The 24,192-nt window shown below is 39.9% G+C and overlaps 1 long non-coding RNA gene across 12 annotated transcripts in view; it reads right to left on the reverse strand.

Annotated features, from left to right (window-relative positions):
* LOC115493779 (uncharacterized) overlaps positions 1 to 24,192 on the reverse strand; it is a 399,735-nt gene that overhangs the window by 215,330 nt on the left and 160,213 nt on the right. For all 12 annotated transcript variants that reach the window (XR_012053932.1, XR_012053931.1, XR_012053938.1 and 9 more), the window contains one exon: positions 9,915 to 10,093. This is a non-coding gene — a long non-coding RNA (uncharacterized lncRNA). The remainder of the gene's footprint in view (positions 1 to 9,914; positions 10,094 to 24,192) is intronic.

Genomic DNA, 24,192 nt, shown 5'->3' on the forward strand with positions numbered 1-24,192 from the left:
CTTCTCCTTTAAACCAGCAGGAACTGAGCACTGGAAGTCCGTGCCTACTGGAGGGATAGGGTACTAACCCATATGGCATATAAGCATGAGTGACTAGGCCAATCCTTGTACCTGCTCAGGTACAAGCTGCTCCATACAGCATGTTCTGTTCTCCTGATCATGCATCCAGAAACCACAGCATAAACATTGCTCTAGGCATCAATGCTATGGACTAAGTGTTGCCAAACTCAGTGTTCCTGTTCCTCAATCTACTGACAAGGAAGTGAGGGGCAGGAAAATCACTGTTAAGCAGAGACATAAGCCTTCATTTAAACACTTATTATGAATATTGTCTGCATTTCAGAGAACTGTCACACGTGAAAATTGCTAAAAAAAAATAGTACACATCTAATTTTCAAAATAATAATAAAAAATATTTCAGTGGATTCTAGGAGTACTTAAATAAGGGTTGACTCTTCCTGCAAGTGGAAGGAGCTGAGAAGGGATCACCACACTTTGTACCAAATAAAGCTCTTACTAGAAACAGAACGCATACCACAGGAATTATTTGCTGGTGTGTTCTACTGCTTTTGACCAAAATTCTTGTGAGTTCAGCTACCATCATAGTATCAGTGAAAAAGAAGAAGAGGGAGTCTAAAAGACTAAAAGTCTGTCAGTGCTACTGGACATCCCAGCTGGCAAAAAAGGCTGACTAGTTTACCTCCTGGTGAACTTGGTATTTTTCATAATGGCCTGTAAGGAGTCCACCTTAAATAAAATAACTAGGAAAACCCAAATAACTGGAAGGAGAGTATAGGTATGATTTTGTTACCTAAGATATAAACAGTTTCACAACTGGTCTCTCAAAAACAAAGAAAAAAAACCCATCAAAATGCTGAATTTGGCTTCCACAGTGCAAAGAACAGCTGGAGCATTTCTGCATGACTTAGTTTAATGCAGCAAAATTGGAATTTTTAAGTTCCCAAGGAAAAAAAAAAGCAGCACAGTTGCTTTTCACTTTCTGCTATCTGTACCAGTTACCACCTGGATCCAAGTATTTGCCACTTAGGATCCAACTATTCAAAAATCCACAAAATTAATTGGTATCAAAGCAAAGGTCTGTGAAACATCTGTACTTGAGGAATGACCTTTGGATAAGAGAAGACCATTCCCTGACTCCCCAAGTCCTACAGTTCAAACTTGCTGCTTGAAAAACTGTTTTTCAGCTCCAAGTCCCAAGTCTGGCAGCAAAGTGCAGGTGAGATATAAACAAACACAGGAGAAAGGAAGAGATTTCTTAGGCATTATTGTAGGCTCAGCAGGTTTCATTAATTTGCCTATTCTGAGGAAATTCAGACCCCTTTTCCATTTTTTTTCCGATACTTTCCTGAAACCTACACAACATAGCAAGCAGTGCATTAGGCAGCACAGCTTTTTTACCACCAGAGTCTCAAGGGTGGGTACAGATCTCATTCCAGCAAGGAACCCACACAATCATAAGGCAATAAATGAGCAATGAACAGGAACCTATGCACCACATCTGCTGGAGGTCTCTATGGGGTCAGAAGAGCAAGGGAACTAGAGACCTATTTGCACCAGATTTGCCCCCAGATTCCACATTTCTTTCTACAGAGTCCTCTGACACACCCAGACATGGGTATGGGCACAATGTGTGTTCCTGGATGCTATTCTCTCAGACATAAAATCATACTGCTGTTCATGCTAGGCACTGGCACTTGTTCTTAATCTTACAGGGCTGTTTCACCTAATGGCTCCAAACCTGGCTTCCTGAAAGCAGCAGGGGACAGCTGCTGAAACACCATCAATCCAGACAAAGTCAACATGACCTGTGGACATGGTCCAGCTCTGCCAGGAAGGACCCAACAGTGAGGGTGGCTGAGGAAATATTATTGCATCCTGGAGGCTTTCTCATGCAGAATTCTATTTTGGTGCACCATTTTTTGTTGCTTGAGCATTCCCCAGACATTTTGGAAACTCCAGATGCAATAAGAGTTCTAGGTCACAATTTTTTTATTGATAAAGGTTTTACCATCCTGATGTGGGTGTGAATGATTGCAAATGCTGTGGGATTATACAGGGAATAATCACTCACCATAGCCCACAACATATAATATGCCCACCAAAAAGCACAGTAAATTAAATAACAGTGTTTCCTGCCAATCCAAACAAACATATTCCCTTTCTAGCAGAGCAAAAGAGTACTAACCCACAGAACTGCAATATTTTGGAACTTCCTGTAATAGTAGCAAGAAAAAAAGTCACACTGCTATGAAGTGACACAGAAACATCCATAACACATTTTTGTCATCAACACAGCAGCAGTGGTTACACACAAGGAAATGTTTATTTGATCCATTTGCTAAAATATAAATCAACTTGTTCTAAAACTATTTCATAATATGCATTCTCAAGCAATAAAAACCCAATTTGAGGTGAGCTATTTGAGGTGCATGTTTTGAGGCAAGACAGCCATCTGAGTAGCAACTATACCTTCTTTGTCCACAAACTGCAAAGTTTGCAGCAGCAAGAGATTTGCAATTAAAATAAATTAACTCATTTTACTTGAGTCATGTTAATTATTTTCACTTGAAAAAAAATAAAGAATGAAACTGTGACTTAGTCAATAGGAAATCCTTAAGGACTTGGATAAAGTTGTCATGTGTATCCACTTGCCCTAACCTTTGGCCTTTTGTCTAAGTACAAGGGGCATATCAGTTAAATATATGATGTCTTCTCTCTGGGAAACTCGGAGAGTTAATAAGTAATTTCAAACTATTATAATTTTGATGCATGGAAAAAAAAAACAGCTTGGCTTTCCTCAAACAGTACAGCTGGGTAAGTACAGAGTTTCCCGGCACTGTTTAAGGCTGGGTGGGGTGGGAAAAAGAAGAAGGAAAAAGAGAAACTAATGAAGTTGTTAAAGAAGGGGGAGAAAAAAGTGCAGAAATCCTGCCAGAAGTTCAGGAAATCCTTTCTTCCTTGTTTTGCTTATGAAGATCAAAAAATCCAAATTAAATATGAATCCCCCTGCAAAATGCTGATGACTTTGCCCAAAATAGGGCAGCTACGGTGCTGAGAAGCCATGAAGTTCAGCTGTAGTCGTTCAGATAATTCATATAAGCAAGTAGCTTAAGTGATAGGTCTCCTGTCTGCAGGATCAGCACAACAGTTCTAATCCTTAAGGAGGAACTGACTCCCAGGTACGCCTACAGACCAAACCAATTCTCTTCAATCCTCCAGGCACCTCCACAGTACAAGCAGAAAATAGCAACTGCAGAGAAGAGCATATGACCACTGCAAAGCCACTGCCATGTTTCAGGGAGATCTCAGCCCACAACAGAGGAATGCACAGGGAATTGCAAGCATCTTTTCCAACCTGTTGCACAGCAGAGTGAAATGCCATTAGCCACTGGGTAAATGGGATTTTTCGCAGTGCCAGTGGATGGGACTGTGGTCACAGTATGCTTGGCCTTCAGGTGGTAGGACAGAATTCCAGTCTCAAGAAAGGGCCTTCTTATTGCCTGTTAACTTGGTCTTTTGTCAGCTGTAGCCATACTCTCAAATCAAATCTACAATTTTGTTGCACCAAATCACTTATTTTTCACCTAAGTACTTCAAAAACAAACCCTGAAATATCCCACTACATGTCCTCACTTAAAAAAATCACAAGCACAAACTAATTGATCAACAGAGGGTGCATGGTGGAAATTAAACCCACCTTATGAATCCCATTCATGAAATGATGAGTCTTCTCTCCTCTCACTTTCCCCATGGCTTCCCTAAGTGACAAGATTTCTCTCTCTAGGGTTTTTAAAAGACAAAAGTATCCTTTATTATGTACAGGAACAAATCCAGGACCATGTGTACACTAAACAGATATTTATTAATATTTGATCTACATATTCATCTTACCAATGTTAGTGACTCCTCTGACTGGTTTCCTGTGGCCAAAAAGGAGCAAATAATTTTTAAGAGAAATCTGAAGCTAGGAAATACAACTTGCAGATGTATATGAGCCAGTACCTCCCTCTCACCCCCAAGTTTGGCAGACAGATTTTTCAGAAACAGCTTGTGGGAGGTGGCTCTGCAAGCAGGAAGGCTTTTTAAAGCAGTGCCCAGGTACAGGGACGATTTCATGTCAAGAAAATAATGTTAAGTCCATTAAAAAAACCTACTCTCTGCAGTGATTCATGGACCTGTGAAGCTGAGAGACGACTGGAATCCCATCCAATGCAAAGCACAGCCCAGGGAATTTAATCCATTTGTTTCTGCAGTTGTTTTGCACATCCTACTTCATTAAGCCCTTAACTTTTGACTAACTTAAAACCTGTATTCCAGAATTAAAATTAACTTAAAAGTCACTATATTCAGGGCCATGTCAACACTGCCTTGTGTAACACAGACCTGAGGGCACGCCACTAAAATATGACTGTGCAACTGTATTGTTAAGAGCCTGCTGCTCAACCTCCTACATATCCCATGGAGGGTCCATGTCATGCAGTAGGAACCTTTCCAGGAAAGAACTTGGCCCACCCACTTGTAAGGGAGCATTTCCTCATGTTTCACAGGACAGGCATTGGCTGTATCAGCACGGGTGTGTCTCAAGAAATGCCCTATCCTGAACCCAGCCCATCCGTATTGCAAGAAGTGTTCAGTTTGGATGCAAAATAAGCTGGAGAATGACCCCAGACTTGGAGCTGTGCTCAAAAAGCAGCCCAGCCATAACCTACATGCCAGAAAACCCATGATCACTCCTTTGATCATGCTTCCATCATCTGAAGCACTCTCATCAAAAAGCAAATGGATGAAATTCATCCTCACATAGAGCATAATTCTTCAGGTTCAAGAAGTGGTCTGTATTATGCTGTTTGGGAGGAAGGGGAACAATTATGCAGTGCAGCGCTATTAAAATCAGCCATATAAACTGGTTGCTCATCTAATCCATCGCACTGCTTGGCCAACTTGCTCTTTTGAGTTTCTGTCTTGTACTCCAGCTGCAGCTGCCTTGCAACTCCCACTCCTTCTTCACTGTCTTCATATAAATCAAAAATCCATCAAACCTCACTTCTTCAGTAATAAATCAATTCTTTGGATTACTCAACCATGACTTTGTAGCTGCAAAGGCAGATTATGTCTGAGCACCTGGATGACAGCAAGCAACAGAGAAAAAGTATTTTAATAATACTTAAGGCTCACAGAGGACCTTTTCTTCTTGGCACATCTGAGTTTGCCAGAAGGGTTGTACTATACTAAAAGAAATTCTCATTTCTCACTTGACAGTCACACCCCCCTACAGAAAAAAAAAAAAAAAGAAAAAAAAAAAAAAGAAAAAAAGGTAATTCCTAGGCATTCCTATCATTTTCTGTGCTATTTTCTCTGTTTGCATGCTGTATTCATGGCTTTCTTTCCTGAAGACGGGTGAGTACAAATGTCAGATGCAGACTAGAAATGCTGGGGCACACACAGTGCATTTTTGGTTTCTTCTAAACATCAGGCATATCACCAGTTAAAAAAGAAAGAAAGAAAAAAAACCACTCAGTCTCCATCTACCTGCTTTCAAGCAAAGATAAGGAAATACTTCAAACTTTCCACAAAGCCTCATATTAGCTCCCATCAAAGCCAGGAGAATCCATCCTATTGTTTCCCTTGCTAGTGCTGCATCGCTGCATTCCTACAGAGCTTCTGAATTTGTTCAGAGCTTGTTGTCGTTGTTGTTGTTATTGTAAAAGCTGAGTGTTACACAAGACAGAGAGCTTGACAGCTTTCCCACAATCCTCAGCATGTGGGAATAGCGAGTAACAAAGTGTTAACACCTGCCAACTGGTGGTTAGGTGTACATGTCTCTGTTAACAACAAACACTTCTGCTAGCAGTCATCAGAGCAAAGCAGCAAATCTGTTCCCTTCTCCAGCATGGAAAACACCAAACAATAACAGCAACAACATAAAAAAAAAGGCACCTAATTGCTTGATTAAGATGTATCAGTGTTGGAAACTGCTGATCTAGAACATTGAATCTCTGACATTTACTTCACTCTTGATTAAACAGAAATGTTTAAAACCAGTTATTGTGCAGGCAGAAGCTCAGAGCACTGTGTACCATCCAGGGAATTGTGGCAGTGAAACTTTTTACAAAGAAACACAATCAGAACCACCTCCTCTCTGCTGTTTCATAAAAGCATCAGATGCTGAGACTCTCTGGCTATTAGGAAAAAGGGATGGAAGAGCACTAATGAAGGACTAGGAGTCATGTAACTCCTTGGAACTTCCAGGGGAGCCTTGTGGAAAAGTACAACTCCTGCTCTGAAAAATGTTGCTAGACATGGAAGTCAGGACTGTTTCTTTATGGTGAGAGGGATTAGTTGTGTACTTTTAAAAATCATGTTTTCATTTGGTGATTTCCTAGGCAGCTTTGTGAGCCAGGCTCGGTGATTTATCATCACCGATTTGCATGTGACTAATGTCCTAGACCTGAGGCTAAAATCCTGCTTACTCTAGATTTGCCCTCAGTGCCAGCTTGCTTGTTTTATTGCTCTTTCCCCATGACAAAAATGTAAGGGAGAAGTGAGTCAACTCACTCATCCCAAGTAAACTAGAGATTGCTAAGTCAAAAGGAAGGAAACTTCATTAATATAACAGTACTCACAAAAGCTGTCCAAATCTCCCTAACTGTACACACAGAAACTCCAGCTCAGCTGGGGAGAGACATTAATCCTGATTTTCATCAGAATGTATTTCTTCAGTAATTGCTATCAGGAAAAGAAATTATCCCATTCTTTAGCAGTAGGGCAGGGGGGTGGTGGGGTGGAATTTCACATTTATGTCTTTTCCCTAAACATATTATCTGAAATAATTCAGACAGCTATGATTGTACCTGATTAATCAGATTATGGCCAGGACAACAGATAATTTTAACCTACATCAGTTCCTGAATCTAAGTCACACAGGTGGAGGAGGGTGAGTGGAAGGCATGAGTAACTTCTTTTGATGGTTCTACCAATTTTTGCCAGCACTAATGTTACATGAAATAAAGATTTCCAGTAGTCAGCACCTTGAAACAGAGGGCACTCATTCTCCTTATTTCATGACACATCAAGTATTTGAAAATCCTATGAGCAGTAGACAGTTAATGTCAATAAGTTGTCTTACAAAGGCTGGCAGTTCACTGTTCTGACTCTAAACAACATCATTTACTAAATTGCTATGGTGAAGGCTCAAACAGCCTTCCATATAAAGCTCCCTGCAGAAGGTTCTATGGATAAAAATGGACAATTTTTTAGTTGGCCAAAAGTGGTTTTCTCCACCAGGAATGGAGGAATAAGGTAATGTACTTGCCTGCCAATGTGAATATTGACCAATTTACTGAGATAGATATTTCCAAATGGGAGTTTTTTTGTTGTTGGTTGTGGTTTTTTGGTTTTTTTTTTTTGGTTTTTTTTTTTTGGTTTTTTTTTTAATGGGAGGTTTAGGATCACCTGCACCAGAATAGTATTAGAGGAAAATGTCTAAGCTTTGTGTGAATATTCAAGCCCCTTAGCAGATGAATTTAGAATTTCAGTCACATGGTTTCTGTGACTCAGCTATTTGTTAGTCATCCTCTGCCCATTATATCTCAGAAAAGTTAGATACCCATAATTAGAAAGGCAATCCCCCTCCTGTCTTTTCTGCCTGTTCTGTAGATATCATGTCCTCTCCCTCCCTTACTTACCAGAGGTCTTGTGTTATTTATTCCCATTACCCTCCCAGCTAGATTTATTTCCTTATAGTCTCACCCATTTTATGCTCTCCCTACAGTCTCTAGATCCTACCCCATGTTTGGAATGCTCCAAATGAACAGCTGCCCTTGGAGCCCTTTCAATCCTCCCTTTTCTGAGCCCAGCAGCTCTGCCTGGGTCCTCGTCTCTCTCTCACACAGGTTTTTATCAATAGTTGCCTTCTGTGCTCCCATGGGCCTTATTCAATTCAGTGCTATTCTCGCACACTCTGGGAGCATAATGCGAGAGAACTGGGTTGCTTCTGTCTAAACCTCTCCTGAGCTAGTTTTCTGATTTGTCTGAGTTGTTGATCTGTGGAGCTGGCACTTTGGTTCTTCCTCCAAGTAACATTGCTACCTGATATGTTATTTCTACTCTTGGATGCTACTCCCTCCATGCATCATTCCACCAGTTCTCTCTCCTTTGCTGCATCAAACAGCTTTCTTGGGTTTGCCTTGCAACCTACTATCTTCTCTTCTTGCTGTTCAATCAACTCCCACCATCCCTCTGCCAGGGATAACTGCATTGATCAAAAGCAAGTCTATTTTCCCAGTACTCCATGAAAAGTTTTTTTTTGTATTTTCTATTTGGTACAGAGCAGGGATCTCTGAGCTACCAAAGCCAGAGGGCCAACTGGCATTCAGCCTGAGACAGTGTAGCTCCTGTTCACAAGCACAAACATACAGAAAATGCTGTAGTGAATTGTCAGTGTCTGATCACAGTAGGCAAATGGGCATGCATCTCTTAAATCTCAGGTTTATGGCCCAGGTACTGGGAAGCAAGAGAAAACTGAGAAGGACAGGTACATACATGCCCTTATCACACTGAGCACACTCTGAATGTGAGGATGAGAGTCTCTCACACAAAAAACTATGTCCATTTAAAAATACTGTGTAACCTTCCATTTGGAAAAGACACCTTGGTGGAACATTTCAGATCAGTACTAAATTCTCACAATCTTAATACCCTAAACATCTCACACTGATACCTGTAATGCCTCTGCCAATTTACAAATTCTTCCTAAGCTACTCTTTATTTGGTGACAGAACGTTTTTTTATTGGCTCATTATCCCCCATTTGTCCCAAACACACAGCATGTGATTTTTACCTGATGATGACCTTGCCTTCTTCAGAACAAGACACCCCAAGACACCCCTTGTCCAGCAGCACTCCTACCCCTCAGGGTGTTGGCTGGGCATTGCTAGGCTGCCAGGCAGACAGGTGCACACCAGAGCAGTAAGGCTCACTTAGACCCTCTTGATCTGAACTTTATCCATTATGTTTCTTTCTGAAGCAACTATCTTCAAGGCAGGTTGGCTCTTTGTTCAGGCATCTTGCAACACCTGAGACCACAATACTAGAACACTCCAGCAGCAGAAGAGCTAAATCTAAATGCAGAAAACCGCAGCACAGTCTAGTATTTAATGCACAGAGCACATGATCTTGATTGAGCACACAAAGCCCGACTCCATCCATGACTCTACCAGGCAGTGAGGGGTCTGGCAAGATCTGATTTGGCATAGTGCGGTCACATGCCTTCCCTACTGACAGATGCACATTCCTGTCTTTTGTTTTAACATGAACAGGTTAAAGTATCTTCCTCCTGTACTACATTCAGGTGATGACTGAAAGCTACATCTTCATAGTGTTTTCCCATTAGGTCAATAGCAGCAACAAAGGAGCATTTGCTTCTGGCTCTTTAGCTGAATAGCAGAAATCAGTTGGTACAATACTATCCCAAAGAGGGGGGAATATAGAGCAATTGAAATGCACTGCCAACAAAGTAATTAGCAGGAGGATCCGGGGATGGGCGCTGACTGCCTGCCCTGTTCATCAACCTCACTGAGGGACTGAGTATCTAATAGAACTTGTCAGAGCTAAAATGCAAAGTTCTGCATACAGACATCTTGGAAGTGCTCTTCCTGCATTTCGGGAAATATGTCTGTTTCTTGGTAGTCTTTGAACAAAGGAATGAGTTGTCCATTCTGTTCCATGCTAATCTTAAGAGTTCACATTACAGGCTCCACTACATTAGACCATTGCTTGGTCTATCTGAGGAACAGCTGGGAAGGAAATAGTTGTGGTGGTGGTGATGTGGACGACTCAAAAGTTTAAACAATGTAAGGACAAAACAGGCATGTGAAAAAAACTTCAACACCTACCTCCCGGTGAATCCAGGGTGTTGGTCAGTTTAGATTGTATTTTGGAGGGATAATGTCTCAGTGCCAGGCAAGTCTTTTTTTCTGTTCCTGTAGACCAAGGCTCCAGCATTGCACTTTTGATATCCAATAATGCATCCAAATTGTCTTTCATCCCTCACCAATGCTGTGCAGCCTTTTCACTGTTGAAAATCAGATAACCAGAGCATTACTAAAAAGGGATATTTTGGTGTGATTCTAAAAATCCTCCAAGTGAAAGACACATAGGCTTACTCTCTAGACTAAATTCAAGACCTCTCCAGCACAGAGCAACCAAAGTAATCTTGTGCTAGTGCTTGTCAGGGCCTGAGCATTGGAGTTGTCCTGATCATAAGCACTATAATCCTGTCAAGAGGCAAATATATAATCACGTATCACCAGTCCTTTGTGCTATACAATTAGCTAAAGGCCCCGCATCTGTGGGATCAGATCCTTCGGAAGGAAAGGATATCATGAAAACAGTAACTTCTTATTTCCAGTTCCTATTTTGGTTTCAACTCTTCAGCACACAAAAGATGCCTGTCTTTACACAAGGCTGCCTCAGCATTAGACAGGCTGTGTTTCCAGGTCGCTTTCTCTCCTTTTGTACCATATTTTAGTTTTCTGCCTGTAAGAACAAAGCCAAGGGTCTTGGGGCTATTTGCATCTTTGGGGGATTTGGATGCACTGCAGGGCGAGGCTGGGCCTCATTTTAAGAGAAGGCTCCAGCCCACGCCAGTGCCAAGAGGCTGACTAATGCAATTATTTCCTTGCAGAGCAGCATTTTTCAAAGTGCTGATTCTTATTAAGAAAAAGGAACGGATTTGGAGCTCATATTTTGATCTGGTGCCCAGGATTATTTGGAAATTCTTTTTCCTGGAACGAGACTTTTTATTCCAAATTTCTCCATGGTGGGGAGAGAGGGTTTCCTGGGCAGAATTAGGATAATGATTACAGCCTGTATACAATCAGTTCTAACCGCTATGGAACTCCAAAAATGAATGTTATTGCTCAGTGGCTTCATTGAAAACAGAAGTATTATTTAACCAGAAGGATGGCAACACATGGAAATAGCTCATTATCATATTTTCTCCCTATTTGAAATGTCACATTGAGTATGTATCTTTCACGTCCACTACACTTTAATTAATTTGGACTGTGTTTAAATATATTACACAGCATGCTTTATTACAAAATTCTGACACATTCCTATTGATGAAGCAGGGCTTTCCTTCAAACACAAGTAAAAGGCAAGCTACAGTGCTAAATATTGTTTTAAACACAATAAGAATACCACATCATCTCTGTGTCTGCCTGTGTTTTTCTGTGGCATGGAACATACAGAGCAAAAACAACATTACATCTAAAGCTTGCTTGCTGTTCATTGAAGGGACAATGATGTTAACATTATTATTCTAGATCTAAATCTTAACCACTTACCTTATTTACATAATTGCAAGACAAACATATATTTTACTCAATGGCTGGAAAAGATTCCAGCAGTGTGATTGCCGAGAAATTAAAAAGTAGAATTGCAGGGTGTATGTGTGAGATTAAAATGGCTTGTTTTAACACAGCTGGTGTATCTCATCTTCTGTGCACTTTCAAACACAGCACTTACAAGGATGATTGTCCTCCTCCACCCAGGTCTCCAACAAAGTAGAGGATTTATTTCATTTGCTAACCTTCCTTTGGAATGCAATCACTCCAGAAGTTATTCCTGATTTATACTCATTTAAGAAACTGGGAGAATCAAACCAGTTTTCAAAATAATGTAAAACTGAGAGTTCATTCAACTTTTAGCATTCCTTGGTCTGAAATCTTCTATTACTTAGAATTCTATGCTGAATAGGATCAGAGATTTTGTAGAAGGTGTGACTAATATCTGACTGATAAGATGTCATCCCTGCACTACTGCTTCTGTTGAGGAACAGATGTATTAGCTACTGAAGTGCTGTAAAACCATTTTAGTTTGAACCCTCTTGGGTACAACAAACAGCTGAGGACTTGCCTCCTCAGGGCGGTTCTATTACACCCTATTGTCCCAACCACTAGATGCCACCAAGAGCTGAATGCGTTTGTATCAGGAAGGAATCTCTTTCCTCATTACTCACACCCCATTCAGGAACCACTTGGAGCCAAGGCTGGTAAAGGAGACCTGATTCATTCCCTGGGAGCCAACTGAGCAGTGTACCTCACACAACAGCCCTCTGCATGACATTACAGTCAATCCCAAGAGCTTGTTCTAAAACATGTTCCAGGGACAGCTCCTTGGACCGTTGCTTCCTCATCCATCCTCCTAAGAGAGCAGTAATCAAAGTTTTATTATCTGAATCATGGATTCATATTTTTTTATTATTATTTTCCCTAGCAGATGGCGTTTTTCCAAAATAATTTCACAAGCAGAGATTCTTATCATGAGGAAGGTAATACTGTTCTGAAACAAACTCCCAGATGGGACCACGTGGAATAAATGTGTTGTTCCTCAGATAAAGGGAAGGCGTTAGATTGCTGATCACCGTGTGGATGCTGCCACGGAGGAACAGCACAGCCCTGCTTGGTGCTATTAAATACTCTACTACTTATTCTTCTGCCCTGAGTGTTCTCTCCTCACCCTATATAACCCTTTCCTCAGAAAACATTTACACAAAGAAGTAATTTTTTTTTCAGCATTTGAACAAGAACAAAAAAGTTGTGTATAACTGCAACACATGTCTGTCTTTAAAAATCTGGATTGGTTTTATATTTATTTCATTGACTGAATTGTAATAAATGAATAAACCTAATTTGGAGGATAATAAACAATATGAACTGTGTTGCTGATGCCAAAAGCAATAACTACAACTTGGTTTTTCCCAATTCTTTGCTCCTTCGGACCCAAGCATTACTGCTGTAATTTTTTTCTGTATTTTAAGTGTTTTGTTTATTTGATTTCTGCATTAAAGAAACACTCCAGTGTAATATAAAAGGATACTATAATCACGATGTCTAATTACAAAGAAAAGCTAAGAGTCTAATATAAAAACATGCAATAAAAAAAGAATAACTACCAGATCAAAAGCCGCCGACACAACAATCTGATGAAGCAGGCTAGGAAGCAGTGCTCAGCTCTCCCCCTTACAGCATATGGGGAACCAGAAAACTTCGCTGTGTAAGAAGATTGAGGGTACTGGATAATCTCATCTAGGCTCCCCCTTCCATGAAAGTGAGTAGGGTACTGGGCAATCTCATCTAGGCTGCCCCTTCCATGAAAGCCTGGACAAAAGGACCTTCCAAGATCCCTTCCAGCCTGGGCTGCTCTGTGATTCTATAAGATTGGAAGATCTCAATGGCTCTCATATTACCTGCAGCTTTTCCTCCTTGGTTTATTTCTAATTTCAAGAGCTTGTTCTTACTGTTTTGTTGGATTTGGGGTTTGTTTGTTTGTTTGTGTTTTTGTTTGTTTGTTTTTTCCTTGGTTCCCAAGAGTAACAAATGTGAAATGGTATCCTTTTGGCTGCTAGTGGGCAGGATCTTGTGTTCTTCACACATTTAGATTTTCCATCAAAATCATCAGGAATGTATTAAAACAAGCAGGCTAGTTTCCATCTCTTGGCACGAGTCAATGAAGCATTTAGATGTACATGAAACACAAGACAGACTATGCAACTGGCAGCTTCTAAAAATGAGTAGATCATTTAAATATGTTCCTGAAGCAGCAATGTTTCTTTACCTGGCCACAACCAACCCTACTAAAAGAAACAGTAAAATTGCAGACAGCCTTGCTATACACAGCTTCCCTCAAATTAACAAGCAATTTAGGTTTGTTTTGTAGACCTTAAAAAGTCTGAAGACCACCTTGTATTAAAGGCAGCTCATTACTCTTGCCCATATGCAAGTGGACCTGAGTCTAATGTGCCAAATTCCAAGCCTGAAACACTGTTAAACCATAAATCCCCTCACAAGACAGAAGCGTGAGTGACTTAGTTGGATTTGAAGATAGAAGGGACAAAAGAACAAAGTAGAGCCATTAGAAGGATTTTTCAGAGTCTCAACACCATCGACCCAGAGCAAGAACTTTACTGAATCAGCAGAAGTTATCCTGCAGAAAACAAAAACAAACAAACAAAAAAAAAAAACCCCAAAACCAAAACCAAAACCAAAAAAAACCAAACAAAAACCAACAAAAAAAACCCCACACCCCCCCCCCCCCAGGAAAAAAAAAAAAAAATCCTCAACCCACAAATGCAATCCAAATTCCCAAAAACCTCTAAATGCTTTTTTGCATCTCATGTGTAGGACTTCATGTTTTTGTGTAACTTGGCAGTAGAGGAATTTTTAGCGAAGATACCAACAGAAGATTCATCAGCAACCATACTGACATCTGAAGAGGCATATGCTCACAAGAAGTATTTTGCCTGTTTAGTTTAACCTGATATTTAAAAGTACAAAGTATAGATATACCTTGGATAATGTCATTTACCTTGTGCACGGGTGTATGTTTGCGATTTTAAGATTATTTCAGGACTGCAAAAACATTTCATAAAATCCAGATAATGATACTATAATTATGAGACTGACAAACAGAAACATTTAAAAGTGCATTGGTTGTTATTGTTATTTCTGTTTCACTTCAGAAAGAAATTTTAAGTAGGCTGTTTGGCTTTTTTTTAGCAGAGGACAACAGTCATGAGACAAACGAGACTTAGAAAAATATTCTCTATGGATCAGTTCCTTCTAACTCATTCTTCCATTGGCAGACCTCATTCATTTTTCCACGTTGATTTTGCTGAAGTGATTAAATAGCTTTATGAACAATAGAATTACCAGTGTATTGAGAAAGGGAGAAGCCTTTAGACAGATAAAATATTTTTTTCACAGGAAGTCTGTTACAATCAATTGGCTACAAAGATTATGTAAGTAGTCAGATTCCCCTGCAATTTCAAAATATGTTGATTTAACTAAGATTTAAGCAACTTAAGTGCATTGTTCAGGATAGATTCTAGATCAGAAGAATTCTGACTACATTTGCCAGGTAATGATGGCCTCCATTATTTGCAATAGTGTTCATTCCTTTGCTCTAGTGTTCCCATTCTGCATGTAACTTCCTTTGATTTTATCATTGCTGCAATTAATTGTCCTAAATCTAAAACAGTACTGGCAATAGAATTTAACTTGGTCAAATCACAGTTAATTTGCAAGAGATTCACTGCAATGTAATCTCTGATGAAATGTTTACAAGTTGCCTGTGGAGGAGAACTAAAAGCCAAAAGGGATTTCAGAAAGAAGTCTGTGGAAAGGTCAAATGTACCTAATGACATATACCATGCCACACCACAATCATGTTCGTCTCTCTCAAGGATCTTCAGTCCTACCAAGAATTATAGCATTTCAGTTCAGTTCTATACACTACACTTTCCACTCAAAAGACAAAAAAAAAAAGTGGATTAATCTCCTATAAAGTAGTAGGGATGCAAAACCTAATTGCTGTCAGCATTCTGATGCAAACCGCTGTGTAAATCTAAAATCTTTATAATTTCTTTCAGTGAGCTTTATCACCAAGATTTGTTCATACTTCAAGTTTTACCTTCAATGCCCTCATACCTCCATGTTCCACCTGCGTATCTTTGAGACAACTCAAGTTGCCCCATGATTTTCTGTGGCAAACTCTAACCCAAAGAGGAAGAAATACAGATTAACTTCAATTTAGTCAGTGTGCATGTTCCCCACAGTATAACTTTCAGAAGCAGAAATCATTGCTGCTACCAAAAGAAATTAAAAATGTTGCTGTTTCTAGAAACATCAGGAAAAAAATCCCACCTTTTCCTGCCTCCTCTTTGCCAAAAAGGACAAGAAATGAAAAGTATGTCAAAGGCTTCCACATTATTGCCTTGACAGAACAAGTTGCTTTTAGGCTTCAAACAAGAAATTGAGCTATTATAGTTTTTATTTCTAGATGGCTCTAGAAAATTCATGGCAAAGGGAGTCTGTGATGATGGGCTCTGACTGTAGAGGGAAGCTACTCATCAGCTTGGAGAGCACTCCAATAATTCTGGGATTCAGTAGGCTCACTAAATAGAGACAACACTGCTAGGCACAATGTCCTGTCTAATACTAATAAAACTTTTTAAAGCAGTAAAATGTAAACATATTCTCTTAGACTTAAAGCCAGCAGTATACACACACTTTTACAAACATAATGAGGTCTTTCTCCCCAAAAACTTGTCCTTTTTTTTAATTAGTAGTATTTTAATATACAACAAACAACACAAAACTTCAGTGTTCTGAGAATTAGGAGGACATGAACAGATTATTTTCCAGTAGAATTCATAATCTATTTATAAATCGTATTGTTTGCTTACTTAATGGCCTCTATACTACCAAAAAAACAGGAAAAAATGCCAAGTAATGCTACTAATGGCTTGTCAGTCTCTATGTATGAGAAGAGTTTGTACCTCTGTATCTGTTTGTACCTCTGTACCTATTTGTACAGAGAATCAGCATGACTACTTGCAGGCACAAATGGGTCACCCAATTAAAGACTCCATTTGGCATCCTAAAAGCTGTGTCTAGCTTTTTTAAATTCTGAGGGTCCATTTTGGACTAATAACAAAAATTATAAGGCATTTTAAAGAGACTACAAAATATAAGCCACATAGCTATATAATATAATATATATATATATAAATTGTAAATGAAAATATATGATAGATTCATCCAGAGTTGGAAAGAATGGAAAAAGAGAGGAGGGATGGACTGAGAGAAGAGAGAATATGTCCAAGGTAGGCAGATATGATCTAGGTTACTCTTCACTTTAATAATGAATCATAACAATTCTGAGTAGAAGAAGATGACAACTAACCGTAATGAGAGGGAGCACATGAAAGTCAATAAACACATGGGTCTTAGTGACCCATTTATTGATTTAATCTGGCATCTTGAATCTACTAAAGCTTGAAAAGAGAGGTGCTGGAAGCCATTAAGGAAGAATTCTGTGAAAACCAATGTATGAAGCAATTTGAGACATTCACTGATGACAGCATGTGAACAACAGAGACCTTCACCCAAATAATATGTTTCCTTTCTATATCTTGAGTCTGGGTGGAATAAGGGGGTGGTTAAGAGCTGAGCAGTGGTATGTAGACAGAAAGATCCATAATTCTAAAGAACTCTGGGAAATAATAAAGGAGATGGTAATTAGATTATGGCATCCTAGAGTACAGAGGGGATTTGGGACTAAGTAGTGGGGAAAATGGAAGGAGTGAAGAAAGAAGTTAAAGTCTGTATAAGATGACAGAATTTGGTGCCTAAAGATGCCCAATTTCTCAGCATCTCAGGAATGCAACAAGGTTGTGAGAAAATCCTGTAGAAACCTTGATCACTGCCTTTGCCACTGAGCTTGTGTCCCAGTAGGGCTTTCTGCTTGAATCAGACTCTAATGTAGGACATTTTAACTGTGATTGCTGGTCCAGCAGAAAATGGTGAGCCTAATGGGCTGGTTATATTTAACACTGCAGAGAGAACATGCAGAGAAGGGTGGAACATCAAAAAGGAGAAGCAACAAAGAGTTACCTGGAGTCAAAGAGGAAGGAAGTAGATGGTAGAAGTAGGGCAAACATGAGTTGGAGAAAGGAAGATATTTTTCTACTTTTGGATTGCTGCATTCCTTTACATATATTTTCTCAAATCTGCTGGTTGTGTTGTGACCTTGGCTATCTCAGTTCAAGTTCAGACTGATTTTTTCATTGTTATTGTTTTGGTTTAGTTTCTCTATAAAAGCATGTATCTACCAAAGCCTACAATCAAATTTACCTTAAGTAGACAGCAGTGCAAAAATGATAGTTTCATGGAACTGCTGAGGTTTGAAGGGGCCTCTGGAGATTGTCTAATACAACATCTGTGTCCAAAGCAATTAGAGGCACAACTAGAGAGGCTGGTCCAGTAAGGTTTTGAGTAACTCGAAGGATGGAGGCTCCTCAATCTCTCAGGCAGCTTGTTCCAGCATTCAACCAGTTTTATACTACAAAAGTTGTCTTTTATGCGTACATGGAGTTTCCTGTGTTTCAGTTTGTGCTCATTACCCCTTGTTCTTACACTGAGCATTATTGAGAAGAGTTTGGTTTTGTCTTCTTTACCACTGCCTCATCAAGTATTTTTGCACATTGAAAAGGCCTGCCCCATGTTCTCTCTTGTCTAGGGTAAATAGTTCCAGCTCTCTCATCCTCTCCCAGTGTCAGATACTTCAGTACTTTAATCATCTTCATTACCCTTTGCTGGACACTGGGGAGACCAGAAGAGGATCCAGAACTCCAGGTTCTGGAGGAACCAGGATTGAGGAGAGGGAAGGGAAGGATCATCTCCTTTGACACATCTGTTCTGCAGTATGGTAGATTAGAGAACTGTTGTAGGGAATTAGCAAAGGTAGACTCAACTTATTACATTTGCAGAGAAGACTATGAGAAAAACAGGGTGACTGCTTGTGTCAACAGTCCAGCCTGGTTACACCAAAATATCTCACAAGGTTTCTCTGGTATAGACCTTTCTGCTTCGTATCTTTCTCTCGGACTATGGCAAAGACTCAACACCAAAAATCCAACATCCCAGTAAATTTGAAAAAATCCTTCATATTTTTTCAGGATTGTTTATCAGAGTTGCTCACAACTGGTTACAAGACCTTGATCTGTACAGAAACAGGAGAAGAGCAGCTAGCATTATATAACACAACTACAAGAAAGAAAACTTTTTCCACAATAAACATCCCAGCTGATGAGAAGTAAATGTACTACTCGTCAGAAACTAGAAGAAATTATCACCAACATATTAAAAATTATCATAAATTCTAGAAAAAAACTTCACAATTTTCCAGGGCCAAATTTACTAGCATGCACAAACTGAGATGAACATTTTTAGCCCTCCTTTTCCTCTCTCTTTACAGTGAACACTATCCTGCCTGTGAACAAAAGAATCTCTGTAAGGTACAAGTCACAACAGGTGGTAAACACTGCAACATTTAAGGGCTTGTTTAGATGGTAAATGAAACCAATCCAATTAAGTCAGTTGTAAATCACACTCTTAACATTTCATCAGTAGTTAGCATGAGACAGAGATTTCAGTGCCATTTTAGTACAGCTAAATGTGATTTCTTTTTTCAGCTTAAATTACACCAAAACTAGGGTTTACAAATAGACCTTAATCAAAATATTATTAATTAGAATGCAGTTATTTCCTCTGGTTCTTGTTACCACGTAGATGAATCCTGAGACTTTGTAAACATATGCATACACACACAGAACACTCACTGGTTCAGTGGGAAGACAGATTACAAATTACTCAGTGCTGCCAATTAGTGAACAAGCAGGGCAAAAAAATCTGCAAATAGAGGCAAAGCAGAATGCTTCACAAAATGTATGCTGCTTCTTTCACTTGAAAAATGTCGTAACTGATACTGTGAAACATCTTACCAAGAGAACCAGGGAATAGCCTGTAACAGTAGATATCAGAAAATATATGAGAATATATAACACATAGGAAAAAAATTCTTATTACAGCCCTGGGTTAAATATTTAGCAAATATTCTCAGAAGAGACACATGTCAGCTTGAGATACATATCAGCAAATGTCAAGGGAAGCTTTTATGCTGATGTATTGACATAATTGTTCAGGAATACTGCAAGTAATTTTCTCTAGGATGCCCTAAAATAAATTAGCGCTACTATATACACAGCCCCCCGTTAAGCTTTCCACCAGCATTTCTGTGGTCATGTTATACCAGTGCAAATGTGCAAGAACCAGCAAATCTTTAACTCTGCATATTCTGCAAAAAGTTTTCAAATAACTTCCTGTGAGGATTCAACAGAAAATTTTGACCTGCTAAGCTCATTCACTCAGGGAAGAAAAACTGTGCCACATGACCAATAACAAAAAGGCTGTACAGCTTAAATTACCAATACTGAACACCTCCACAAACCACAGAATAATTTATAACATATCAGTCATCTGCAAAGACTTCTGAGGAAATTGCAGCCAACTGGGAGGTGCTGCGTAAAGAGGCGAGATTCAAATAAGCAAATGAGGCAGCTTTAATACTTACGTAAGTTAGTGAAGCATCTGTGTTACTTTCACTCACTTGTTAGCAAATGGGACTGTTTTCTATGGATCATGTAGAGCCTGTGCTCTTACATGGAACTGCTTTCTGTATCAGGGAATCCCAGGCATTGCTATGCAGGAGGGGTAGGGCCAATAAATAAATAAATCTCCGCAAAATTAGCATCACTGGTGTTCAGTCGGAATTCAGTCCCTAAGGGACAAAATGCTGCAGTCAGAGTCAGGATGACTCCAAGCAGATGCCATATCCACTGTGTGGATTAAACATGAATGTCTGGTTTAAACATGAATGTCTGGGTGAGTTCTTGCCACCCCATAATGACCTTATATTTTCAGATGCTGGCTCAGTGTCAAAAGACATGAAAAGGGGTGTGATTACTCTCTGCAAACATACCAAGGACCAAGTATATGATAGGAGGAAAGAGGAACGTAAAAACAATGTTGGCAGAGCAATACGGAGAAGTCAGCCAGAAATATGTTTAGATATTAGAAAAAAAGATCATAAGCTTCAGGGGAAAAAAGTGACCCTGGGGCAGATATTGCATAAATATAACAAGAGAAGAAATCCTTTCCTCATTTTTAAGATGGTTGATACTAAGCATAATGCAATGAAGTTACTTGTTGCAGGAAGGGACAGACCTGGGAAGATCCCTCTACTCCTGTCAAAATTTATATACATAGATGGAAAGACAGATGTAGAAAAAGGTAGGTTGCACATAGCAAGGTGATCCTCAAAACAATGTGAACAAAAGCAAATCTATTTGCTCAAGTGAAAAAAAAAAACCAAAACCCAGGAGTGAGTAGCTAACATAAGCCATCGCGTTATAACTTTGGATGCTGTTTTTTTTCAAAATATTGGCCTATTGTTGTCATGCAGCTATTATGAAGAAATCACACTGTGAAGCAAGAAACCTTCCTGCAAACCAGGATGGTGAGCACAGAATCAGCTGCAGTTTTTTCACTGCAGGGGTTTCTTGAAAGGAAAAAAATAATAATATGATCACTGGTTTTGAGCACACACACTAAGAAAAATTCAGTTTGCAAACAATGAACATCCTTTGTGTTCAGTGTTGGCAAAGCAATTGATTCTAGTTCGAGATTGGACTTGTGCCACTGCAAAAGCAGTTTGTCTTTTCTGCTCTGAAAAGTACTGTAATGAAGAGCTTCAACAGAGAGGATTTTTATCATTAAACTCTGTCTATATTTTCTTTCCATTTCTCTCACGTCACCAAAAAAAGTATGGAATTCATCATTCCAGCATATTGAGAAATAAAGTAACTCTGAAATACTGCAGAAAATGTTAGAACTTATTATATAACAAAAAAAAAAAAAAAAACACCAAAAAACCACTCCACAAAACCCAAAGACAAACACAACAAAACAAACAAAACAAAACTTCTCCAACACTAAATTTCCAGTATACTGTTATCTCCTTCACTCACAGGATTTTCTCTTTCTTCCCCAACATTCAGAAACACACAAGGATATGACTTGCCCTAGGTCCAGTAGGTCTTAGTATACATGCTACACACATGGTGGAGTAACAGAGAAAACCCCATAAATATCAGGTGAGAAATAAGTTCACATAAATAGAAAAGATTCCTAGAGTGCTAGAGAGCTTTTCTTTTGTATCCTTATGTATTTAAGAATTCACATTTCCTCTCAAAGCATATACCTTTATATATCCAAGCAAGCAGAATAAGTCTGCTTGGAAAAAAAAATCTGTTCTTCCAATGGCACCTTTATAATAAAATATGAGTAATTCACTATAAAAATTGGGACCTTACTACAGGTTTTGGAGCCCAAAATCTTCTTTATTCTTCACTGTGTCAGTGTGTCTAATAAAAGATTTCACTTCTCCCTGTGAGTGCTGTACTTCTCATATCCTCAGACCATCTTGGCTAGAACAACCCCGCTGCATTAAGACTTGCAGCCTTAAAACTTGACAGACATTTCTTTTTAACACCTTTTTATACAAAAGCAATAACAGCAGGTAGTAAACTAACACTGCTGCACAGCATGGTATAGGAAGGAAGTGCTATAAACCCTATCACAATTATTTCAGCGAAAGACAAGGCCATCATTAGTACTGTATTGATCAACCTCCCCCTCCCATCTCCACTGTTTGAAAATTCACTCAACATTATTATTGCTGCCTCAGACAGTATTATTATAACAGACCTGCATTATACAATAAGAGGCTTTGGTATAATTGACATCTGAAGCACCAGGGAGCTTGAATGTTTGCTGCTGGTTAGAATGAGGTCTCCAGAGGGACACTTTCTTCCTTGCAAGAGGGGCTATCACATAGCCATTGCAGTGTGTAAATCAAATCCTCAGTGACTGCTGTTTTTTCATTACTTGTCTGTGACCTGGAACCAGATCCTTACAACACTGTGCTGCTGATTATCCACCTCTGAAACTCACAAAAATACATTGCAATGATGAACCAATACTTGGAAATTAGGTAAAGCTAATGGCCTATCTGGGTTAAAACAACAGAAACTTGTTTATTTTTTAGCCTAGTTAAATAGGAAATTGGATATATAATCCCACTGTTTGGTGCTGTGGAAAATCTCTGGCTCCCATGCATAGCTGGGCACAGGCCAGACACAGGAAGCACAGGTAGATTTAAAGCATCCATTCCTCCCTCCCCCAACCAAATTAAGCTTTTGCCAGAGGTAGTCATTAAAAGACGCACATGTTGCACATTAAAGGCTATGTGGAAATCAAAGCCAGCAATTTACATAGGGTTTCTGCTAGTGGGAAAGCCCAGGCACGCCTGGGACCTCCATCTGGCAGGAGGCTGAACACAGGAGCTGATGCAGGCAAGCGCACATTGAGTCCTACTGAGCCCTGTCCCTCACTGGCAGCTGCGCAATGAACAAAGCACATGAGCAGAATCGGCCCCCAGACAACACATTAGAAAGGCCGATTTTTAATGTCTGACCAGAGCTAGCTTGAGCTAGTGGTAATGATTTATAAGTGGGATTTTAGCCCACAGAAAATACTCTATATTTCCATGGTATGGGGAAATTCTCCTGCATACCCCAAAGTCAACATAATTCACAAAGTTCATACCCCATGTCAGCTGACCTGAGGAGGAATTCCACCCACGCACTATTTGCATGGATTCACAAGCCCAAAGGCCTCCAGATCACTCATTTGAGTTGTGACTCCTGGGGTGATTGTCAGCTCCCCATTCTGCCCATACCAGCTAGGTGGGACCCAGCCAAAAAACAATACGTAGTTTCCTTCCCTGCTGCCATCTTGGCTTCAAGGAAACGCTACCAGCTGACACAGGTCACAGCCACTTATTCTTAAGCCAGGACCTGAAACTGCACTGCCAATACCTGAAATGAGGAAGAAGCAGGCAATGGGGAAGGCTGAGAAAACAGCAGCAGTTTTCTTAGGGGAGTGAACCCTCAAATCCAATAGGATTGCTCAGGACACTTGAAAGAGTGTCAGGTCGGCCACCCTCACCCGAGCCACTTCCAGCAAGGTGGCATGGATGAGTTCACGTGGCAGGACAAAGATCACATTACTGTGTCCACAGCCTGCTACCCTTCCCAAGATGGCTGCTTTCCCCCTTTCCTCGGTTAGGCAGAAATAAAACAGTTTTGCAGTATGGACCAGTGCCTGCTTCCCATGCCAATCTGGATTCAAAGCCTACACCGTGCTAGTGGCTGGTTGCTGCTTGGCTTTGACTTACTGGGCTGGTCTGGGTAAGGAAGTAGGAGGAGAAATTGCTTTACATGATACAGAATGTGTATCCTTACAGTCAAATGAAACCCTGGTGCTTTGTGAGTAATGAGTCAGGCAAAGGCAGGAAGGGGCTGCTTGCCATCCTGTTAGGGATGGATAGCTCTGGTTAAACAAGCAGAGAAGCAAAGGGTGCTAGAATAGAGGCCAGATGCAGGAGAAACAGGATAAATTTGCTGCTTGCATGGAAGAAGAGCACATGGAACTAATTCTACTCAGGATCCAACAGCAGCACCACTAGTCCTGCATTTAAGAAAAGAGGAGAGGTTACTAATGGAGTTTGCTTAGAAGGAAGTGAGAGACCCAGAGCCCTGTCTGCCACGAGGAAGGCTCTGGGCTCTTTTGCCAGTCACTGCCAATGCCCTGGGCTCCCTCTGGCACCAGCAGAAGACACAGGCATACACTGAACTGAGTAGAT

The sequence above is a fragment of the Taeniopygia guttata genome, chromosome 2 (assembly GCF_048771995.1).
Source record: "Taeniopygia guttata chromosome 2, bTaeGut7.mat, whole genome shotgun sequence".
NCBI classification, from domain to species: Eukaryota; Metazoa; Chordata; class Aves; order Passeriformes; family Estrildidae; genus Taeniopygia; species Taeniopygia guttata.